Source organism: Zea mays, chromosome 1 (genome assembly GCF_902167145.1).
Source record: "Zea mays cultivar B73 chromosome 1, Zm-B73-REFERENCE-NAM-5.0, whole genome shotgun sequence".
Classification (NCBI taxonomy): domain Eukaryota; kingdom Viridiplantae; phylum Streptophyta; class Magnoliopsida; order Poales; family Poaceae; genus Zea; species Zea mays.
This window is the reverse complement of record NC_050096.1, coordinates 13,171,164-13,192,435: the sequence shown is the minus strand read 5'-3', so window position 1 is coordinate 13,192,435 and position 21,272 is coordinate 13,171,164.

Here is a 21,272-nt window from a genome sequence, read left to right as displayed (position 1 = left end):
TCAGCTCGCTCGCCCTGGTGGGGGTCTTGCGACCCAACTTACTCACCAGGTCGCGGCAGGTGGTGCCGGCAAGGAACGCGCCGATGACATCCGAGTCGGTGATGTTGGGCAGCTCGGTGCGCTGCTTCGAGAATCGCCGGATGTAGTCCCGGAGAGACTCTCCCGGCTGCTGCCGGCAGCTTCGGAGGTCCCAGGAATTCCCGGGGCGCACGTACGTGCCCTGGAAATTGCCGGCGAAGGCTTGGACCAGGTCATCCCAGTTGGAGATCTGCCCCGGAGGCAGGTGCTCCAACCAGGCGCGAGCGGTGTCGGAGAGGAACAGGGGGAGGTTGCGAATGATGAGGTTGTCGTCGTCCGTTCCACCCAGTTGGCAGGCTAGGCGGTAGTCCGCGAGCCACAGTTCCGGTCTCGTTTCCCCCGAGTACTTTGTGATAGTAGTCGGGGGTCGGAACCCGGTCGGGAACGACGCCCGTCGGATGGCCCGGCTGAAGGTCTGCGGACCGGGTGGTTCGGGCGAGGGACTCCGATCCTCCCCGCTGTCGTAGCGTCCCCCACGCCTGGGGTGGTAACCTCGGCGCACCCTCTCGTCGAGGTGGGCCCGACGGTCGCGATGATGGTGCTCGTTGCCGAGGTGGCCCGGAGCCGCAGGCGCGGTGTTGCGCGTGCGCCCGGTGTAGACCGAGGCTTCCCGCATGAATCGGGAAGTCGCGGCATGAGGTTCCGAGGGGTATCCCTGCCTTCGGGAGGCAGAGCTCTCGGCCCGTCGGACCGCAGCGCCTTCCAGGAGATTCTTGAGCTCTCCCTGGATTCGCCGACCCTCGGTGGTTGATGGCTCCGGCATCGCGCGGAGAAGCATCGCTGCTGCAGCCAGGTTCTGACCGACCCCACTGGATGCGGGTGGTGGCCTGACCCTGACGTCGTTGGCGACGCGGTGCTGGAGACCCTGGGGAAGGTGACGTATTTCTCCGGCCGGGGGTTGGCCCGCCCATGCCTGCCCGACGTCCCGACGGATCGGCTCAAGCGCTCCTGCTCCCTCGTCGAGACTGGCCTGCGCCCCGCGGACTTGCTCGAGCTGTGGGTCGTGACCCCCCGCCGGAACGGGGACCACAGCTAGCTCCCGTGGGATGTCAGCGCGAGGCACCGGCCTAGGGAGATCACCGTCCTCCGGCATGCCGAGATGATTGCCTTCGGAGGGATCCCCTAGATCGACGTGGAAACATTCGCGGCTTGGGCCGCAGTCCTCGTCGTCGAGGCTGCGGCTACCGTCGGAACAGTCGGAGAGGCAGTAGTCACATGCGGTCATGAAGTCCCGCATGGCACTGGGGTTGCCAAATCCAGAGAAATCCCAACAGATGTTGGGGTCGTCATCTTCCTCGGACCCAGAGGGCCCGTAGGTCGAGACGTCCGTCAGCCGGTCCCAAGGCGACCGCATGCGAAACCCCAGAGGGTTTCAACTCGCCTTTACGAGAGCGCCCGCCAAAGCAAGGTCGCTAGGCGGGTTGTGGCTGAGTCCGAATGACGTAGGATGGGAATCGGTCGGTACCTTTCGGTCGACGAGCAGCGACATAGTCACGTCGGGGACTGATTGCACCGTCGTCTCAGGTACGAGGGCAACGTCCTGCAAGCTCTCCGCGAGCGCACTGGCGTCGTCCACTTGCTCGGGATTGGCGTGTCGCGGGGAGACGGCGCTCGCCTTCGTCTCAAACGCGAGGTCGACGCCCGACGCGCCCCCCGTTGGGGTGCTGGGGACGTCGACTCGCTCGACAGCCGACGAGGTGCGGCCTCCCGCTTGGCCTTGGTTGCCCTGCCTCCTCCTCCGTTGGCGGGGGAGAGGACGGGGCGAACTCGAATGTTGTTCTTCCACCACGCGGGGAAGATGTCGTCGATTCCGCCGCCGGCGGGCGGGCTGTCGGCCGCCATTGTCGTTGTCGCACGGCGGTGGAAGGAGTATCATGTCGTAGCTGCCGTCGAAGGACATGAACTCAAGACTCCCGAAACAGAGCACCGTCCCGGGTCGGAGAGGTTGCTGGAGACTGCCCATCTGGAGCTTGACGGGAAGCTGTTCGTCAACACGCAGCAGGCCCCTACCTGGCGCGCCAACTGTCGGCGTTTCGAGACCGGGGGGTCCCTCGGGCCGACGAGTGAGTGTCGCTGCGTGCCCCAGCCCAGATGGGTCGAGCGCGTGGGCGAGCGCGAAGGGGGGAAGGAGCGAGGCGGCCGGTGACCGGCGTGAGAGAGGTAGGAATCCCGCGGCCTTCGTGTTCGTCCCGCGCCCAGGTCGGGTGCGCTTGCAGTAGGGGGTTACAAGCGTCCACGCGGGAGAGGGAAGCGAGCGGCCCCAAGAGAGCGCCTGTCCCGTCCTCGTCCCCGCGCGGTCAACCCTCTCTAAGAGGGCCCTGGTCCTTACTTTTATAGGCGTAAGGAGCGGATCCAGGTGTACAATGGGGGTGTAGCAGAGTGCTACGTGTCTAGCGGGGGAGAGCTAGCGCCCTAAGTACATGCCGATGTGGCAGCCGGAGAGATTTTGGCACCCAGCTGGTGTGATGTCGTGGCCGTCGGAGGAGCGACAGAGCCTGGCGGAGGGACAGCTGTCGGAGCGGTTGAGTCCTTGCTGACGTCCTCCTGCTTCCGTAAGAGAGCTGAGAGCCGCCGTCGTCACAGAGCATGCAGGGCGCCATCATTGCCTATCTGGCGGAGCTAGCCAGATGGGACACCGGTCTTGTTCTCTGCGGCCCGAGTCGGCTCGGGGTAGGGTGATGATGGCGCTTCCTGTTGACGTGGCTGGCCTGCACCCTAGGTTGGGCGACGTGGAGGCTCCTCCGAAGCCGAGGTCGAGTCTGTCTTCCATGGCCGAGGCCGAGCCCGAGCCCCTGGGTCGGGCGAGGCGGAGGTCGTTCGGCAGAGGCCAGGGCGGAGTCCGAGCCCTGGGGTCGGGCGAAGCGGAGTTCGTCGTCTTCCGGGGCTGAGCCCGAGTCCGAGCCCTGGGTCGGGCGGAGCGGAGTTCGTCGTCTTCTGGGACTTAGCCCGAGTCCGAGCCCTGGGTCGGGCGGAGCGGAGTTCGCCGTCTTCCGGGACCTTGCCCGAGTCCGAGCCCTGGGTCGGGCGGAGCGGAGTTCGCCGTCTTCCGGGGCCTAGCCCGAGTCCGAGCCCTGGGTCGGGCGGAGCGGAGTTCGCCGTCTTCCGGGACTTAGCCCGAGTCCGAGCCCTGGGTCGGGCAGAGCGGAGTTCGCCGTCTTCCGGGACTTAGCCCGAGTCCGAGCCCTGGGTCGGGCGGAGCGGAGCTTCCTATGGTGCCTTTGGCAGGGCCTGACTGCCTGTCAGTCTCACTCTGTCAAGTGGCACTGCAGTCGGAGTGGCGCAGGCGGCGCTGTCCTTTTGTCAGGCCGGTCAGTGGAGCGGCGAAGTGACGGCGGTCACTTCGGCTCTGCCGGGGGGCGTGCGTCAGGATAAAGGTGTCAGGCCACCTTTGCGTTAAATGCCCCTGCGATTCGGTCGGTCGGTGTAGCGATTTAGTCAGGGTTGCTTCTTAGCGAAGGCAGGGCCTCGGGCGAGCCGGAGATGTGTCCGCCGTTGGAGGGGGGCCTCGGGCGAGACGGAAATCCTCCGGGGTCGGCTGCCCTTGTCCGAGGCTAGGCTCGGGCGAGGCATGATCGAGTCGCTCGAATGGACTGATCCCTGACTTAATCGCACCCATCAGGCCTTTGCAGCTTTATGCTGATGGGGGTTACCAGCTGAGAATCAGGAGTCTTGAGGGTACCCCTAATTATGGTCCCCGACACTAATGTCAAAGGACCCAAAACCGTTTGGGTACCTAAAATCAAGAACTAAATTTGTTTTGTAGGTTTATGCATCCGGGGGCTCAAGTTGGATCATCGACAGCGGGTGCACAAACCATATGACAGGGGAGAAGAAGATGTTCTCCTCCTATAAGAAAAACCAAGATCCCCAACGAGCTATCACATTCGGGGATGGAAACCAAGGTTTGGTCAAAGGATTGGGTAAAATTGCTATATCTCTCCTGACCATTCCATTTCCAATGTTTTTCTTGTAGACTCTTTAGATTACAACTTGCTTTCGGTTTCGCAATTATGTAAAATGGGTTACAACTGTCTTTTTATGGATATAGGTGTTGCTGTCTTTAGAAGAAGTGATGATTCAATAGCATTTAAGGGAGTGTTAGAGGGTCAGCTATACTTAGTAGATTTTGATAGAGCTGAACTCGACACTTGCTTAATTGCTAATACTAACATGGGCTGGCTCTGGCATCGCCGACTGGCACATGTTGGAATGAAGAATCTTCACAAGCTTCTAAAGGGAGAACACATTTTGTGACTAACAAATGTTCATTTTGAGAAAGACAGGATTTGTAGCGTATGTCAGGCAGGGAAGCAAGTTGGTGTTCATCATCCGCACAAGAACATTATGACGACTGACAGGCCACTCGAGCTCCTACACATGGACCTATTCAGCCCAATAGCTTACATAAGCATCGACGGTAGTAAGTACTGTCTAGTTGTTGTGGATGATTATTCTCGCTTCACTTGGGTGTTCTTTTTGCAAGAAAAATCTCATACCCAAGAGACCTTAAAGGGATTCTTGAGACGGGCTCAAAATGAGTTCGGCTTAAGGATCAAGAAAATTAGAAGCGACAATGGGACGGAGTTCAAGAACTCACAAATCGAAGGCTTCCTTGAGAAGGAGGGCATCAAGCATGAGTTCTCTTCTCCCTACACCCCACAACAAAATGGTGTAGTGGAGAGGAAGAATAGAACTCTTTTGGACATGGCAAGGACCATGCTTGATGGGTACAAGACTTCAGATCGGTTTTGGGCGGAGGCGGTCAACACCGCGTGCTATGCCATCAACCGATTGTATCTACATCGAATCCTCAAGAAGACATTGTATGAACTCCTAACCGGTAAAAAGCCCAATGTTTCATATTTTAGAGTCTTTGGTAGCAAATGCTTTATTCTTGTTAAAAGAGGTAGAAAATCTAAATTTGCTCCTAAGGCTGTAGAAGGCTTTTTACTAGGATATGATTCAAACACAAGGGCATATAGAGTCTTTAACAAGTCCTCTGGACTAGTTGAAGTTTCTTGTGACATTGTGTTTGATGAGACTAACGGCTCTTAAGTGGAGCAAGTTGATCTTGATGAGCTAGATGATGAAGAGGCTCCGTGCGTCGCGCTAAGGAACATGTCCATTAGGGATGTGTGTCCTAAGGAATCCGAAGAGCCTCCACAAACACAAGATCAACCATCTTCCTCCACATAAGCATCTCCACCAACTCAAGATGAGGAAGAGGCTCAAAATGATGAAGGAAAAGATCAAGAAGTTGAGCCACCTCAAGAGGAGAGCAATGATCAAGGGGGAGATGCCCATGATCAAGATGAGGAAGATGAACAAGTTCCAAGACCGCCACACCCAAGAGTCCACCAAGCAATACAACGAGATCACCCCATGAACACCATCCTCGGCGATATTCAAAAGGGGGTAACTACTTGATCTCGTGTTGCTCATTTTTGTGAACATTACTCTTTTGTTTCCTCTATTGAGCCACACAGGGTAGAGGAAGCACTACAAGATTCGGATTGGGTGGTGGCTATGCAAGAGGAGCTCAACAACTTCACTAGGAACGAGGTATGGCATTTAGTTCCACGTCCTAACCAAAATATTGTAGGAACCAAGTGGGTCTTTCGCAACAAACAAGATGAGCATGGTGTGGTGACAAGGAACAAAGCCCGACTTGTGGCCAAGGGATATTCACAAGTCGAAGGTTTGGATTTCGGTGAAACCTATGCACCCGTAGCTAGGCTTGAGTCAATTCACATTTTACTTGCCTATGCTACTTACCATGGCTTTAAGCTTTACCAAATGGACGTGAAAAGTGCCTTCCTCAATGGACCAATCAAGGAGGAGGTCTATGTTGAGCAACCTCTCGGCTTTGAAGATAGTGAGTATCCTAACCATGTATACAAACTCTCTAAGGCGCTTTATGGGCTCAAGCAAGCCCCAAGAGCATGGTATGAATGCCTAAGATATTTCCTTATCACTAATGGCTTCAAAGTCGGAAAAGTCGATCCTACTTTATTTACTAAAACTCTTGACAATGATTTGTTTGTATGCCAAATTTATGTTGATGATATCATATTTGGGTCTACTAACAAATCTACATGTGAAGAATTTAGTAGGATCATGACACAGAAATTCAAGATGTCTATGATGGGGGAGTTGAAGTACTTCTTGGGATTTCAAGTGAAGCAACTCCAAGAGGGCACCTTCATTAGCCAAACGAAGTATATTCAAGACATTCTAAACAAGTTTGGGATGAAGGATGCCAAGCCCATCAAAACACCCATGGGAACCAATGGGCATCTCGACCTCAACACGGGAGGTAAATCAGTAGATTAAAAGGTATACCGGTCGATGATATGTTCTTTACTCTATTTATGTGCATCTCGACCGGACATTATGCTTTCCGTATGCATGTGTGCAAGATTCAAGCCGACCCTAAGGAAGCTCACCTTACGGCCGTAAAGCGAATCTTGAGATATTTAGTTTATACACCTAAGTTTGGGCTTTGGTACCCTCGAGGATCCACATTTGATTTAATTGGTTATTCGGATGCTGATTGGGCGGGGTGTAAAATTAATAGAAAGAGCACATCGGGGACTTGCCAGTTCTTGGGAAGGTCTCTGGTGTCTTGGGCTTCAAAGAAGCAAAATTCTGTAGCTCTTTCTACCGCTGAAGCCGAGTATATTGCCGCAGGACATTGTTGCGCGCAATTGCTTTGGATGAGGCAAACCCTTAGGGACTATGGTTACAAATTAACCAAAGTTCCTCTTCTATGTGATAATAAGAGTGCAATCCGCATGGCGGATAATCCCATTGAGCATAGCCGCACTAAACACATAGCCATTCGGTATCATTTTCTAAGGGATCACCAACAAAAGGGGGATATCGAGATTGCTTATATCAACACTAAAGAACAATTAGCCAATATCTTTACCAAGCCCCTAAATGAACAAACATTTAACAAACTTAGGCATGAGCTAAATATTCTTGATTCTCGGAACTTCTTTTGATGTCTTGCATACATAGCTCATTAATATATCTTTGATCATGTCTCTTTTATATGCTATGACTAATGTGTTTTCATGTATATTTCGAACCAAGTCATAGATTGAAAGGGAATAGGAGTCTTCGGCAAAGACAAAGGCTTCCACTCCACTCCATTGAATTTACTCATCCTTCGCCGTCACTCCACGCCGCTCTCCAACTTTGGTATAATCTTCACTCATATTATGTTCACCAAAGAGGGAGAAATTAGTTAGATAAGGGCTTATATTTCACTCAAGTATTCGTTCTTAGCGATTCATGCCAAAGGGGGAGAAAGTATTAGCCCAAAGCAAAAGGACCGCACCACCACCTAATTTTAAAATAAAGATTCTCAAATTGATATCTTATTGTGTTCAAAAGGGGGAGAAAGTATGTTTAAAAGGGGGAGAAAGTAGTATCTTCGAAAATTGCAAAACCCTCTTGAACACTAAGAGGAGGATTTCACTTAGGGGGAGTTTTGTTTAGTCAAAGGGAAAGCATTTGAAACAGGGGGAGAAAATTTCGAATCTTGAAAATGCTTCTCAAAATCTTATTCGTTTACCTTTGACTATTTGCAAAAGGACTTTGAAAAGAATTTACAAAAGAATTTGCAAAAACAAAACATGTGGTGCAAGCGTGGTCCAAAATGTTGAAAATAAAAAAGAAATCAATCCATGCATATCTTATGAGAATATATATTGGTTCAATTCTAAGTAACCTTTGCACTTACATTATGCAAACTAGTTCAATTATGCACTTCTATATTTGCTTTGGTTTGTGTTGGCATCAATCACCAAAAAGGAGGAGATTGAAAGGGAAATAGGCTTACACCCTTTCCTAAATTGATTTTGGTGGTTGAATTGCCCAACACAAATAATTGGACTAACTAGTTTACTCTAGTCTATAAGTCTTACAGGTGTCAAAGGTTTACAACAAGATATAAAAAGACTAAAGATGGGTTCAAATAAAGAGAGCTAAAGACATCCTAAAAGGCACCCTGGTCTGGCGCACCGGACTGTCCGGTGTGCCACCGGACAGTGTCCGATGCACCAGGGAACTCGAAGCTGAACTTGCCACCTTCGGGAAAATGGGAGGCCGCTCCGCTATAATTCACCGGACTGTCCGGTGTGCCAGCGGAGCAACGGCTACTTCGCGCCAACGGTCGACTGCAAACGCATTCAATGCGTTACAGTGCGCGCCAGAGTCAGAGCAGCACCAGACGGCGCACTGGACAGTCTACAGGACCTGTCCGGTGCACCACCGGACAACCAGAGGCCCCACCAGTCAGAGCTCCAACGGTCGAACCTTAACGGCCGGCTGACGTGGCTGGCGCACCGGACAGTGTCCGGTGGCGCACCGTACTGTCCGGTGCGCCATGCGACAGACAGCCTCCCAACGGCCACTTTTGGTGGTTGGGGTTATAAATACCCCAACCACCCCACCATTCATTGCATCCAAGTTTTCCAACTTCCTACACCTTACAAGAGCTATAGCATTCAATACAAGACACACCAAAGAGATCAAATACTCTCCCAAGTCCATAGTTCATCCCAAATCAATTAGTGACTAGAGAGAGAGTGACTTGTGTTCATTTGAGCTCTTGCGCTTGGATTGCTTCTTTTTCTCATTCTTTCTTGTGATCAAACTCAATTGTAACCGAGGCAAGAGACACCAATTGTGTGGTGGTCCTCGCGGGAGCTTTGTGTTCCGTTTGATTGAGAAGAGAAGCTCACTCGATCTAAGTGACCGTTTGAGAGAGGGAAAGTGTTGAAAGAGACCCGGTCTTTGTGACCACCTCAACGGGGAGTAGGTTTGCAAGAACCGAACCTCGGTAAAACAAATCCTTGTGTCTCACTCTTTATTTGCTTGTGATTTGTTTCTCGCCCTCTCTCTCGGACTCGTTTATATTTCTAACGCTAACCCGGCTTGTAGTTGTGCTTAAGTTTATAAATTTCAGATTCGCCCTATTCACCCCCCCTCTAGGCGACTTTCAACAACCATGATATGTGTGGAATATCCGACAAAAAATTCGTTACCGACAATATTCGTGTCCGACAAGTTCCGTATTCGACACACAACTATTCGTATTTGTATTCGAGAACATTCGTATTCGTATTCATATCCGAAGTTATCCGTATTCAAATTCGAATCCGAATAAAAATATAAAAACAAATATGGTTTCAGTGATATTCGTCCGTATTCGATCTAATTACATCCCTATGTGACACTGTGACCTGCTTTACTAGAACAACATGAGCAACCCTATTATAAACTCTATTTCTAAGAAAACAAAACTCGTGAAAGGCAAGTTTAGTTTTGTCGATCTCTTCCAGCAGTACTCTTGACTCTTCTCCCACAATTCAAGCAAATAAAGGCAGCCAGTCTCCAAATGCACCCGTTGTAGATCTTGTAGCTTAGCAAACCCCTGAGTGCATCCCAACAAGCCGGCGCGTCCATCAAACATTATTATAGAAATCGTTTTTACAAGCAGTCCTACAACAATCTTTTTAAGTAGAGGACATGTCCGCTACCATTTAGCTCATCATGAAAATCACCATCTTTGCAGATAGAGCACTCAGAGAACTGTTTATAAAGAACAATCTTTGTAAGTGGTTGCCTTAAACCAACCGTGTGACTTAACTCTACAAGAGAACATGCAAATGAACATTTCCCACTAAAAACAACTTAATTTCGACCATTTTAGCTTGTCCAAGATTTTTAGCCGAAAATAATTGCTATTTTTTTGTTGTTGCCGCTGAAAGTTAGTTATTTTGGGCAGCTTTGCAACAACTCCCAAAAATAAGCCTCACATCATTTTTTTCTATGGCTAGCTATAGCCTAAAAAATAAGTGATTATTATTTTAACGAGTCAAAAAAAATAAATGATTGTTATTTTAACGAGTCAAGGGTTGTTCGTGCCATACTCCGACTTCATACAAAAATGAATGTAGTGTTGGCTACATATACAAACATGTTTGTTATTAGGTTCACGATAAACAAATAATATTTCATTGTAACAAACAAGAGTGATCGAACATACTGGAAGTCGTACGAGATCATCACAAAGTCCTTGCCCTGTCTCACAAAATGACCAATTGCCCTAGCAATGTACAACACAACCACCTCCTTTTTTGTGTGTCCTATTATTTACCTCATTATTGAACTCCTTTTTAGAACTTTTAGAACTCATTTGAGTTCTTGTCAAAGTTGATGGTGAAAGTTGTCTTGCAAACCTAGGTGAGGTCAATGACGCAACACTTCCATGTGTCCACTTTCTCTATGTGCATCTATTGCATCCTACATTGAGAAACAATCCTTAATCAACACCGTCACATGGCATGTATTCATAGAGTAAAAGGAGAAAGTATGTGAGCTTACACGCCCTAGAAAGCTATTATGTTGATGTTGAGCATTCTATGTCGGTACATCTCACCCACAAGTCTTTGATGATATCGATTATCAATGTTTTATCTTTGCTACAGATGGCGTCTTTGGGCATATGAAATGTGAGGTGGGTCAACCCCGTTGCCATTATTGCATCCATGAGCCATGTATGAAGTCTCCCAATGGGGAAATGTCGCTTGTACAATTGTACGGTGCTCTGGAATGACTTTTCGAAAGATATACTTTTCAAGAACAACTTCTTTCTTGAAGATTGACTCATTATTTGTGCGCATAAACAACTACTCACAACAATATGTTACATCGTCTTGTTCCCAAACTCAAGAGGTCGAGCAACTTGAGGCCTAGCTTTGACCAAAACGTACACCTAGCTATGCAATTTTGCATGGAGTTAATTAACCTCTTAATTACAAATAATTCCGAACACCTACCTAGCTTGCTTGCTTAGTACAAAAAAAACTAGGAGTATCCATATACTATATATGCACATGTTAATAGTGATTAGTCGTCGGCTAGTAGTTAGATTATCAGGGCAGGATCCGTTGGGAGCTCGGCAGTTGTGGTTGTTGGAGCCGGGCCCATGTAGCACCTGCATGATCATCTCCAGCCAGCCGCCGTGTGCTGTCGCTACCGCCGGCGCCTCCATCAGCAGCGGCCTCGCCGCGACGACCACGTTGCAGCACTGCATCATCAGCACGACGGCCACCAGCACCGCCCAGCTCATCGTCGATGATGCTGCCATACGTACTACGCATCAACGTACGTACGCGCAGGAGGCCGGGTCTCGCACTGGTCAAGTTGAATTTCAATTCACATGGTTCAAAATCTACCCATCAAACAAACCGGCCATGTTCACTCTGTCCGAAAAACCATGACCATTAGACCAGGCCGCGGTCCTGCGGGGTACTGTAGTAGTGAAAGAATGTGCATGTACGCGGACCATTAGACTAGGTAACATCGTGTGATCGTGTGTAGATTGGCTGTCTGTTAACCTTGTGAGTTTGAACTGCGAACTTGTACGCAGTTGTGAGCTGAAAAAAAACTGCGTACAAGACCGATCCAAAGAATCAAAAGAACGGACCCGGTCCGGTTCGGTGTCATATATTTTTTCTGCTTGCGCGGCACTGCAGCATCACCACCACCTTGCCTCTCTTCTTCCAACAATCGTACGTCCGTACCATTCCAAGCAAGTTCATACCATCCATCCAATCCATCTGTCGTCTCGTCTGTACCACAAACACAGCCTCCAACGAGAGTGCGATCTGCAACTGGGTCTCTTCATTCTTTATTCAAACTTTCAAATGCATACACTGTCTGGTACGGTACGTAAGACTACCTTCTTTTTAATGTATAATGGTAGGAGCACTGACTATCTCTATTAACAAAAAGAAATAAATTGAAATAGTTTTAAAGAAAATCGGGTTCAAAACTTACATAGGGTGCACAAGTAACCCAGATAACAGCAGAACCACACACAAATCCATCCAGCGTCATCGTTGCCGAGCTTAACACAAGGGACGAGCAGCTCCGACTCCTCAAGATGGGCAATACAGAGCCAAAGGAAACATGACGACGTCTACAAACACCAGCACAGAAGGAGGAAGGCCGCAATGCGCCGTCGTTGCCAAGCCTCGAGACACCCCCACTCAAGGCAGCTCTGATTCTTCACCAACGAGACTTCAAAACTAGATCCTCGACCCCGCCCTCGGCATTCGCCCAACCTCCGAACAATCCAGACCACGAATAAGGGGGTTCGCTTCACGTCATCGTTATCAAACCACACCCCCTGACGTAGCAGCTTCGACTTCACGTTGCAAAGCCCAAACCCACCAGCATACCGGACGTCGAGAAGCAAAAGCATCAACCGAAGGCAGCGGCGTGATCGAGACAAGCTTCAATAGCGAAGCCATCTGGAAGGTAGTGACGTCTGGGACGTCACCGCCGCCTGTCTGAGATGGACCAGACTTTCGCTCATGGAAGACAGTGCTGGGGAATGCGACACCATCACGAAGGTAGTGACGTCTGGGACGCCATCGCCGCCTGTCCGAGATGGACCAGGCTTTCGCTCATGGAAGACAGTGCTGGGAAATGCGACACCCTCAACACGGACGTCACCGTCGCCGAGGCTTTCGCCTAAGAATCCCCCAGTATAGCGCCTGCAGGCCAAGACCCCGGGCCAAAGCTGGCTACCTCCACCGTCGTCGCTGCCGAGACATCACGCACAAACCCATCCAAAGGGCCAACGACACGTCGGCTGCCACAGCAGCCGCAAAGCTAAGCTGGTCGCCACCCTCTCCGGCTGGGCACACGGAACTAAGCACCACCTTTCTGCGTGCGGCACACTGCCACAAGCCGGAGGCGATGTCAGTCGACGCCGTCAGCCTGACAAACGCGGCCACTAAAGCCCGTTGTTCTCTCCCTCCGACCAGGACTAAAATTCACTCCGCGTTAATAAGCGTACCATGGAGAAAATGAGTTAATTAGGACCCTAATTTGGATACAAGACTTTTTTTTGGACGAACCTGCCTTTCATTAACTCAGTTGGCCGAAGCTTCAAACATTAGGGGCATGTTTCATGTTTGGCAGCGAGGGAAACAATGGGAATTGAAATTGAATAGTTGAATAGAGGGTATTCTAGTCTCTCCAATCCCCTCAAATTCCTCTGCTACCAAACAAGCCCTAGAAGATTGCCTATATATGCGCACGTCGGAGATACAGTCACTACCGGAATCCAAGGCTTTGTCGAGTGTTGCAATCTTTGCCGAGTGCCTTTTGTCGGGCACTCGGCAAAGAAGGATTTGCCGAGTGCCGCACTCGGTAAAGCTAGACTCTCGGCAACGAGACTCTTTACCGAGTGCTGGACACTCGGCACAGAAAGACACTCGGCAACGACTAGTTTGCCGAGTGTCAAACACTCGGCAAAGGGGGCTCTCGGCAAAGGGCCGTCAACGGCCGTCCCAAAGCTGACGGCCGTCAGTCTTTGCCGAGAGCCAGCGGCTGGCACTCGGCAAAGAGGATACTTTGCCGAGTGTCACACATCTAGCACTCGGTAAAGACCTCTTTGCCGAGTGTCATCTCTAGACACTCGGCAAAGTATATTTTTATTTTTTTGATTTTGTCTCCCAAACTTTTTGTGGTATGTTCCTACACTATGTAGACCTACATGTATCATTTGTGGACAATTATAACAGAGATTCAATCGTTAGTAGATTTAGTTCGTTTATTTGAATTTCTTCGAAAAATTCAAATTTGAACTGCAGGTCACTCGAAACTTGGAAAACCGTGCATGAAAAAATGATATTCATGGTACTTAGCATAAGTTACGACCGATTTCAGAAGCGTACCGGAAACTTCGAGCAACATGCTCACTAAACATGGCCGTGAACTTGGCATCCACGTGTTTAAAAATTGTATAAAACACAAACAAAGTCAGAAAATCATGAAACTTGTCCCCGTGTCATGATATCATATGTATAGGCTGTGATAAAAATTTAGAGTATTTGAAGAAAGTTGTGAGACACTATGTGTAGAAACCTAAGAGGACTACACATGAAATCATAGAGTTTCAATGTGGATCTCTTAGGTTTCTACACATAGTGTCTCACAACTTTCTCCAAATACTCTAAAATTTTTATCACAGCCTATACATGTGATATCATGACACGGGGACAAGTTTCATGATTTTCTGACTTTATTTGTGTTTTATACAATTTTTAAACACGTGTATGCCAAGTTCACGGCCATGTTTAGTGAGCATGTTGCTCGAAGTTTCCGGTACGCTTCTAAAATCGGTCGTAACTTATGCTAAGTATCATGAATATCATTTTTTCATGCACGGTTTTCCAAGTTTCGAGTGACCTGCAGTTCAAATTTGAATTTTCCGAAGAAATTCAAATAAACGAACTAAATCTACTAGATATTGCAAACACTGTTATAATTGTCCCAAAATGATACATGTAGGTCTATATAGTTTAGAAACATACCACAAAAAGTTTGGTGCTGAAAACAAAAAAAATACAAATGTACTTTTGCCGAGTGTCGAGTGGTGGACACTCGGCAAAGTAGGCTTTGCCGAGTGTCCTGGGGTGGCACTCGGCAAAGAAGAGGAAAGTAGCCTTTGCCGAGTGCCCCCGGATGGCACTCGGCAAAGAAGGCGTTTTTGCCGAGTGCCGCCGATCTGGCACTCGGCAAACCATTTTTTAAAAATAAAAAAAAACTTTGCCGAGTGCCGCATCGCGGGCACTCGGCAAAGAACATGAACTTAGCCGATCCAACGGCTTCTCCTTCTTCTCTCTCTCACTCACGCTCACTCGTTGCACGCGCCCACCCTCGCCGCCGACGTCGCGCCCGCGCCCACCCTCGCCGCCGGCCACCCGCCGCCGGCCTGCGGCCGCTCGCCCGCGCCGCACGCGCCGCCCGCGCGCCCGTGCGCCTGCCGCTCGCCGCGCGCCCGCTCGCCGCGCGCCCGCGCGCCGCCCACGACCACCGACGACCCCGCGCCGACGACCTCCACGCCGTCAACCGCTCACGACCTCCACGCTGTCACGCCCGTTCGCCGTCGTGCACCGTCCACGCCGAGCAAATAGGTATAAACTAATTTTCACATTTTAGTTGCTAACTATTATCAAATAAATGTATATGTGTGGTTGTGTATTGTGAAATAGAATTAGGTTTTTTGTGTGTGATTGTGTATTGTGAAATAGAATTAGAAATAGAGTTAGGTTTTTATTCCTCACTTTGCATGCATTAGGTAAGTCTTCTAATTGTTTATGTGGTTATTTAGGCATTAATATATATGTGTGGATATGTATATGTGTGGATGTCAGCCATCGTGCTGCTACTTATATTTACAGGCTTTGAAAACCTCCCCGTGCAGGGGAGGTGCTGCCGGATTTTTTTGTTGATAGGCTTTGGTTAAATATGTTATAGGATGGAGCACCGTGAGTGGATGTACACGGGCCGTAGAGGAAGAAACGATGTCACTACTGAATGGATTAGAAAGACCGATGATTTCGTGGAACGGGCATATGGCGAAGCTGCTAAAGGAGCGAGTCTAGTCCCATGCCCGTGCAGCAAATGTGACAACCGGAAAAGAAAACCAAAGAAGACCATGGTAGAACATATTTGGAAGAATGGATTTACGCCGGGCTATACTCGGTGGATATTTCATGGTGAAGCGCATCGTACGAGAGAGGAGATGCTGAGACAACGTGTCGAGGATTATGACGCGGATGCGGGGGTAGCGGATATGTTGAACGACTATCAGGAGGCACAGTACACGGGAGGATGTATGGATGACGAGCCAGAGCCGACTGCAAAGGCGTTCTACGACATGTTCGACGCGGCACAGAAGCCCCTTCACGGCCAGACAAAGGTTTCTCAACTGGATGCCATTGGGCGTGTAATGGCGTTCAAGTCGCAGTACAGCATGAGTAGAGACGCATTCGATGGCTTGTTGACGGTTATTGGGAGTCTGCTTCCGGATAATCACGTTCTGCCAAAGAGCATGTACGAGGCACAGAAACTACTTCGTGCACTCAAGATGACGTATGAGCAGATTCATGCTTGTCCGAAGGGCTACGTGCTATTTAGGAAAGAATACGCGGAGGCAAAGTACTGTCCCAAGTGTAATTCGTCTAGGTTTATGGAGGTAGACTCTGGTGATGGACATAAGAGGCAGCTCGACATCCCCTTGACAATCCTACGACACCTTCCGTTCGTACCGAGGATCCAGCGTCTGTACATGACAGAGGAATCCGCGAAACAGATGACTTGGCACAAAAATGGAAAACGATACAATCCTGACAAGATGGTGCACGCATCAGATGGTGAAGCATGGAAACACTTTGATGACATTCACCGTGAGAAAGCCGAAGAGGCTCGTAATGTACGTGTTGCGTTGGCCACAGATGGGTTCAATCCCTATGGAATGAGCGCTGCCCCGTACACATGTTGGCCCGTGTTTGTTATCCCAATCAATCTCCCCCCTGGTGTGTGCTTTCAAAGGCAGAATATATTCGTGTCGTTGATAATTCCCGGACACCCGGGGAACAAAATGGGCGTGTACATGGAGCCTTTGATCGATGAATTGGTACGTGCCTGGGAGGAAGGGGTATGGACGTTTGACCGAGCTACGAAGACAAACTTCAGAATGCATGTTTGGTACCAGTACTCCATGCATGACTTACCGGCCTATGGGCTATTCTGTGCCTGGTGTGTTCACGGTAAGTTCCCATGCCCAGTTTGCAAGGAAGCTCTCAGGTTCATTTGGTTGAAAAAGGGTGGCAAATATTCGTCCTTCGATAAACATCGACAATTTCTTCCTGCTGACCATCCATTCCGCCTAGACATCAAGAACTTTACGAAAGGTGTCGTAGTTACAGACCGCCCACCTGCAGCGATGACTGGTGCCGAAATTCGTCAACAGATAGATGAGCTCGTGGCCAATACAGAAGGTGGTTTTGTGGGATATGGTGAGCAGCATATGTGGACACATAAGTCTGGCTTGACTCGGCTCCCCTATTATGACGACCTGCTCCTTCCACACAACATTGACGTGATGCACACTGAAAAGAATGTTGCCGAGGCACTGTGGGCAACAATTATGGATACGAGGCTAGGGCGGATGTGGTGGCCACCACGTGCTGTAAGAAGCTCGTCGTGGACATGCACTATGAGGCCTGCATCCAGGCCATCATCACCTACCACGGCTCCGTCCTTGGGGAGAAGGTGACCAAACCTCAAGCCCGAACCATGTCGTTGACCAGGGAGCAGTACCTGCAGGTAAAGTCATGCATGTTTGGTACCAGTACTCCATGCATGAATTTTATTTTATCTTCTGATATGCACTTTATGTGTTTACTTTGAGGTGATTCCACATTGGTGCGCCGCACATCCTCTGTGCTGGGAGCAGATGGTGGATAGGTGGTGTTCGGCTGAGTGGGACGAGGCGCACACAGCTAGCCGGGAACGGCGTTTGATGATGCAAGGCCCCTCGCACCACCAAGGCAGCCGGAGCCTGGGCCAATATGCCGAAGCATGGGTACGCCACCTATTTTATTTAGATATATAGCACTAAGTTAGATATTATTTCTAACTATCTCGTTGGTTTTCGTTACAGTCGGCGTCACATGGTGGCAGGCCTTGTTCCACCTTCTCGGCCTATGCTATGGCCCATAAGGGTAAGGCGACGTCCGACGTCACCTACAACCCGGATGACGGGCCCGAGGCCTATACCAACCCCGCCGTCTACAGCCGCCTCCATGACTACACCGCCATGGCGCAGGAGGTCCATGGCCCAGACTATGATCCGAGCACCGAGCCTATTGACCCCGATGTGCTCATGAGGGTCGGAGGAGGCAAGAGACATGGGCGGTACTGGATTGCCGATGGGGCAATCGACTCGTCCTCCACTCCCACTCTGTCTCAGGTGAGAGCAAGGAGCACGGGCTCGAGCCCAGCCATTCGACCTCGGCACGACAGCTCACAGCATCGCATACAGCAACTCGAGGTTAGTGCTTCTATAACTCGTCCTTCCTTTAGTTATATATCTAGTCTTTGAGTTACTATAACGTTGGCTTGTACTATTACAGACCCAACTAGAAGAGATGGAGGCGAGGATAATGGCGGAGCGGGCGGCGGCTGATCAGAGGATGGCGGAGATGTTCCAGTACATGCAGAGCCTTGGCGCCGCACAGGGCATCGCTCCGCCACCTCCATTGTTCCCCCCAGTTGACCCTACTCTCTTCCACACTCCTGTGAGTATCAAAATTGTAGTTAGATGTTTGTAATGCATCTGGTATAACACATGCTATCTCTTCTCTGTGCAGGGCCAATCTGGGGCGGCATCCAACAACCCTCCGGAAGGGTTCAGCCCAACACAGCCCCGGCCAAACCGCCCACCTCCATGAGTCATTGTTTTAGACTTCAGAACTTATGTATAATACTTATGTTTCTGTTTGATACTTATGTGAGAGCTTGCGACATTTGAGACTTATGTTTGTGTTTAATACTTGTGTTGAACACTTATGTTTGTGATGGATATTTATGTTTGTGGTGACGGTTTTATGTTTGTGTTGGCTATTTATGTCTGTGATGATATCTGTGATGTATATATGTGATATCTTCTGTTTGTGTGGATGGAAAACAAAAAACAAATAAAAAAGGTACATACTGGTCACTTTGCCGAGTGTAACACTCGGCAAAGAGGCTCTTTGCCGAGTGTCTGGGTCATAACACTCGGCAAAAAGCACAGACCTGGGCACCGGCTTAGGTTCTTTGCCGAGTGTTATGTCGCTGGCACTCGGCAAAGAGGTCGACTTTGCCGAGTGCCAATTGGGACACTCGGCAAAGAGCCTGACATGGGGACCCTCCCTGGCGGGCTCTTTGCCGAGTGTCCCAACTGGCACTCGGCAAAGAGGTCGGGTTTGCCGAGTGCTTCCAGGAGGACACTCGGCAAAGATATCTTCGTTGCCGAGTGTCACGTTGACACTCGGCAAATCCGCCGTCTCCGTCAACCGCCGCCGTAACGGTCGCTTTTCTTTGCCGAGTGCTCCCTGACACTCGGCAAAGATATTTGCCGAGTGCCCGAGAAAAAGTACTCGGCAAAGAAGTCTTTGTCGATGCACTGTTTACCGAGCCTTCTTTGCCGAGTGTTACACTCAGCAAAGCCTTTGCCGAGTGTTTTTAAGGCTTCGCCGAGTGCTTCCGGCACTCGGCGAAGCTATTGATTCCGGTAGTGAGTGCCAGCATGTCTCCAATTTATGTGTGTACATGTGACACTGTAACTTGCTTCACTAGAACAACATGAGCAGCCATATTACAAAGTCTATTATTTCTAATAAAACAAAACTCGTGAAATGCAAGTTTAGTTTTGTCGATCTCTTCCATTAGTACTCGACTCTTCTCCCACAATTCAAGCAACTAAAGGCAGCCAGTCTCCAAATGCACCCGTTGTAGATCTTGTAGCTTAGTAAAACCCCTGAGTGCATCCCTACAAGCCAGCGCGCCCATCAAACACTATTATAGAAATCATTTTTACAAGTAGTCCTACAACAATCTTTTTAAGCGGAGGACATATCCGCTACCATTTAGCTCATCATGAAACTAATCATCTTTACAGATAGAGCACTCAGAACCGTTATAAAGAACAATCTTTGTAAGCGGTTGCGCCTGTAAAGATGGATTTTTACGTGCGTCTGACTTAACTCTACAAGAGAACATGCAAATAAACATTTCCCGCTAAAAACAACTTATTTTCGACCATTTTAGCTTGTCCAAGACTTTTAGTCAAAAATAATTGCTATTTTTTTTGTTGTTGCCGCTGAAAGTTAGTTATTTTGGGCAGCTTTACAACAACTCCCAAAAATAGGCCTCACATCATTTATTTTCTATGACTAGCTATAGCCGAAAAAATAAGTGATTGCTATTTTAACGAGTAAAAAAATAAGTGATTGTTATTTTAACGAGCTACTCATAGACTGTTCGTGTCATACTCCGACTTCATATAGAAATGAATGTAGTGTTGGCTAAATATACAAACATGTTTGTTAGATTCACAATAAACAAATACTATTTCAATGTAACAAACAAGAGTGAACGAACATACTGGAAGTCGTACGAGATCATCACAAAGTCCTTGCCCTGTGTAGGACCGGTAAGGCGACCAGAGGGGGGTGAATGGGAGCCAATCGGATTTTTGTCTCCAAACACTAAAAATTAACACTTTACTTCAATTGAGATGAAGTAAGTGCACAAACCATAAACACATCAGCGAACGACTGATCTCATGATTACAAAATGTTCATAATACTCACATGAGACCAGCAAAATAAACGGATCGCAAATCGGACACCAAAAAGTCCAAAACGGTCCAATACAGTATTGTCAACAAGTGTTGTTTTCAGCGGTACAAAAATTTGTTCTTGATTTTAAAACTGAACCAAACGAACTCCGATTGATATGAAATTTTACACACACCTGAGAAAATACCTTTGCAAGATCTCCCCAAATTTTGAGCTCAATCCGACTTGTGAATCACCCGCAGATTTAGAAATACAACAGAAATTGGGGTTTTGTTGGGGTTTTCTAGAGCCGAGTTCAACCCGAGTTTTTCTCAAATCGCGACCAAAATCTGCAACAAATAGGTGTATGCAGTGATCCGAAGAGTGCAACTCACCACCAAACAATCCCCAAACCAAATCCTCTCAAAGGAATCAAAGTTTTTCACCAACAACACAAGATCGGAAAAAAGAGAAACCAAGACTATAAAACTTCAGAAATTTCAGCAAGGGTACAAACTGAGATTTGAAGCCAAAGAGCCCTGTGGGCCGGACCGGCGACCCTTCCTCTGATTAAACTTGAAAATAAAGAACACAGTCGAAGTACAAAATCAATGCGGAAACCTCGGCTCAACTGGTGTCTACCTAGAGAGAAAACTAGGAGCTCTAGAATGAGTGCTCAAAACAAATGGCAGCCAAGGGATGCTGAACCAACCAGCCCTCCTCTCTATTTATAGAGGGTTATACAAATTTGTAGTTGAAAACTTTTTTATTTGAATTGATTTACTGCTTTAAAATGTGATTTTTCAATTGTCTTTGCATAGTGTTGAAAAAAATCACTCGACAAAGAAGCACTCTGCCGAGTGTTATATTTTTGACACTCGGCTAAGAACCTCTTTTTCGAGTGTTTAAAAAAACACTCGGCAAAAAACTCTTTGCCGAGTGTCAAAAATAAAACACTCGACAAAGAACTACACAAATTTAATACATCTC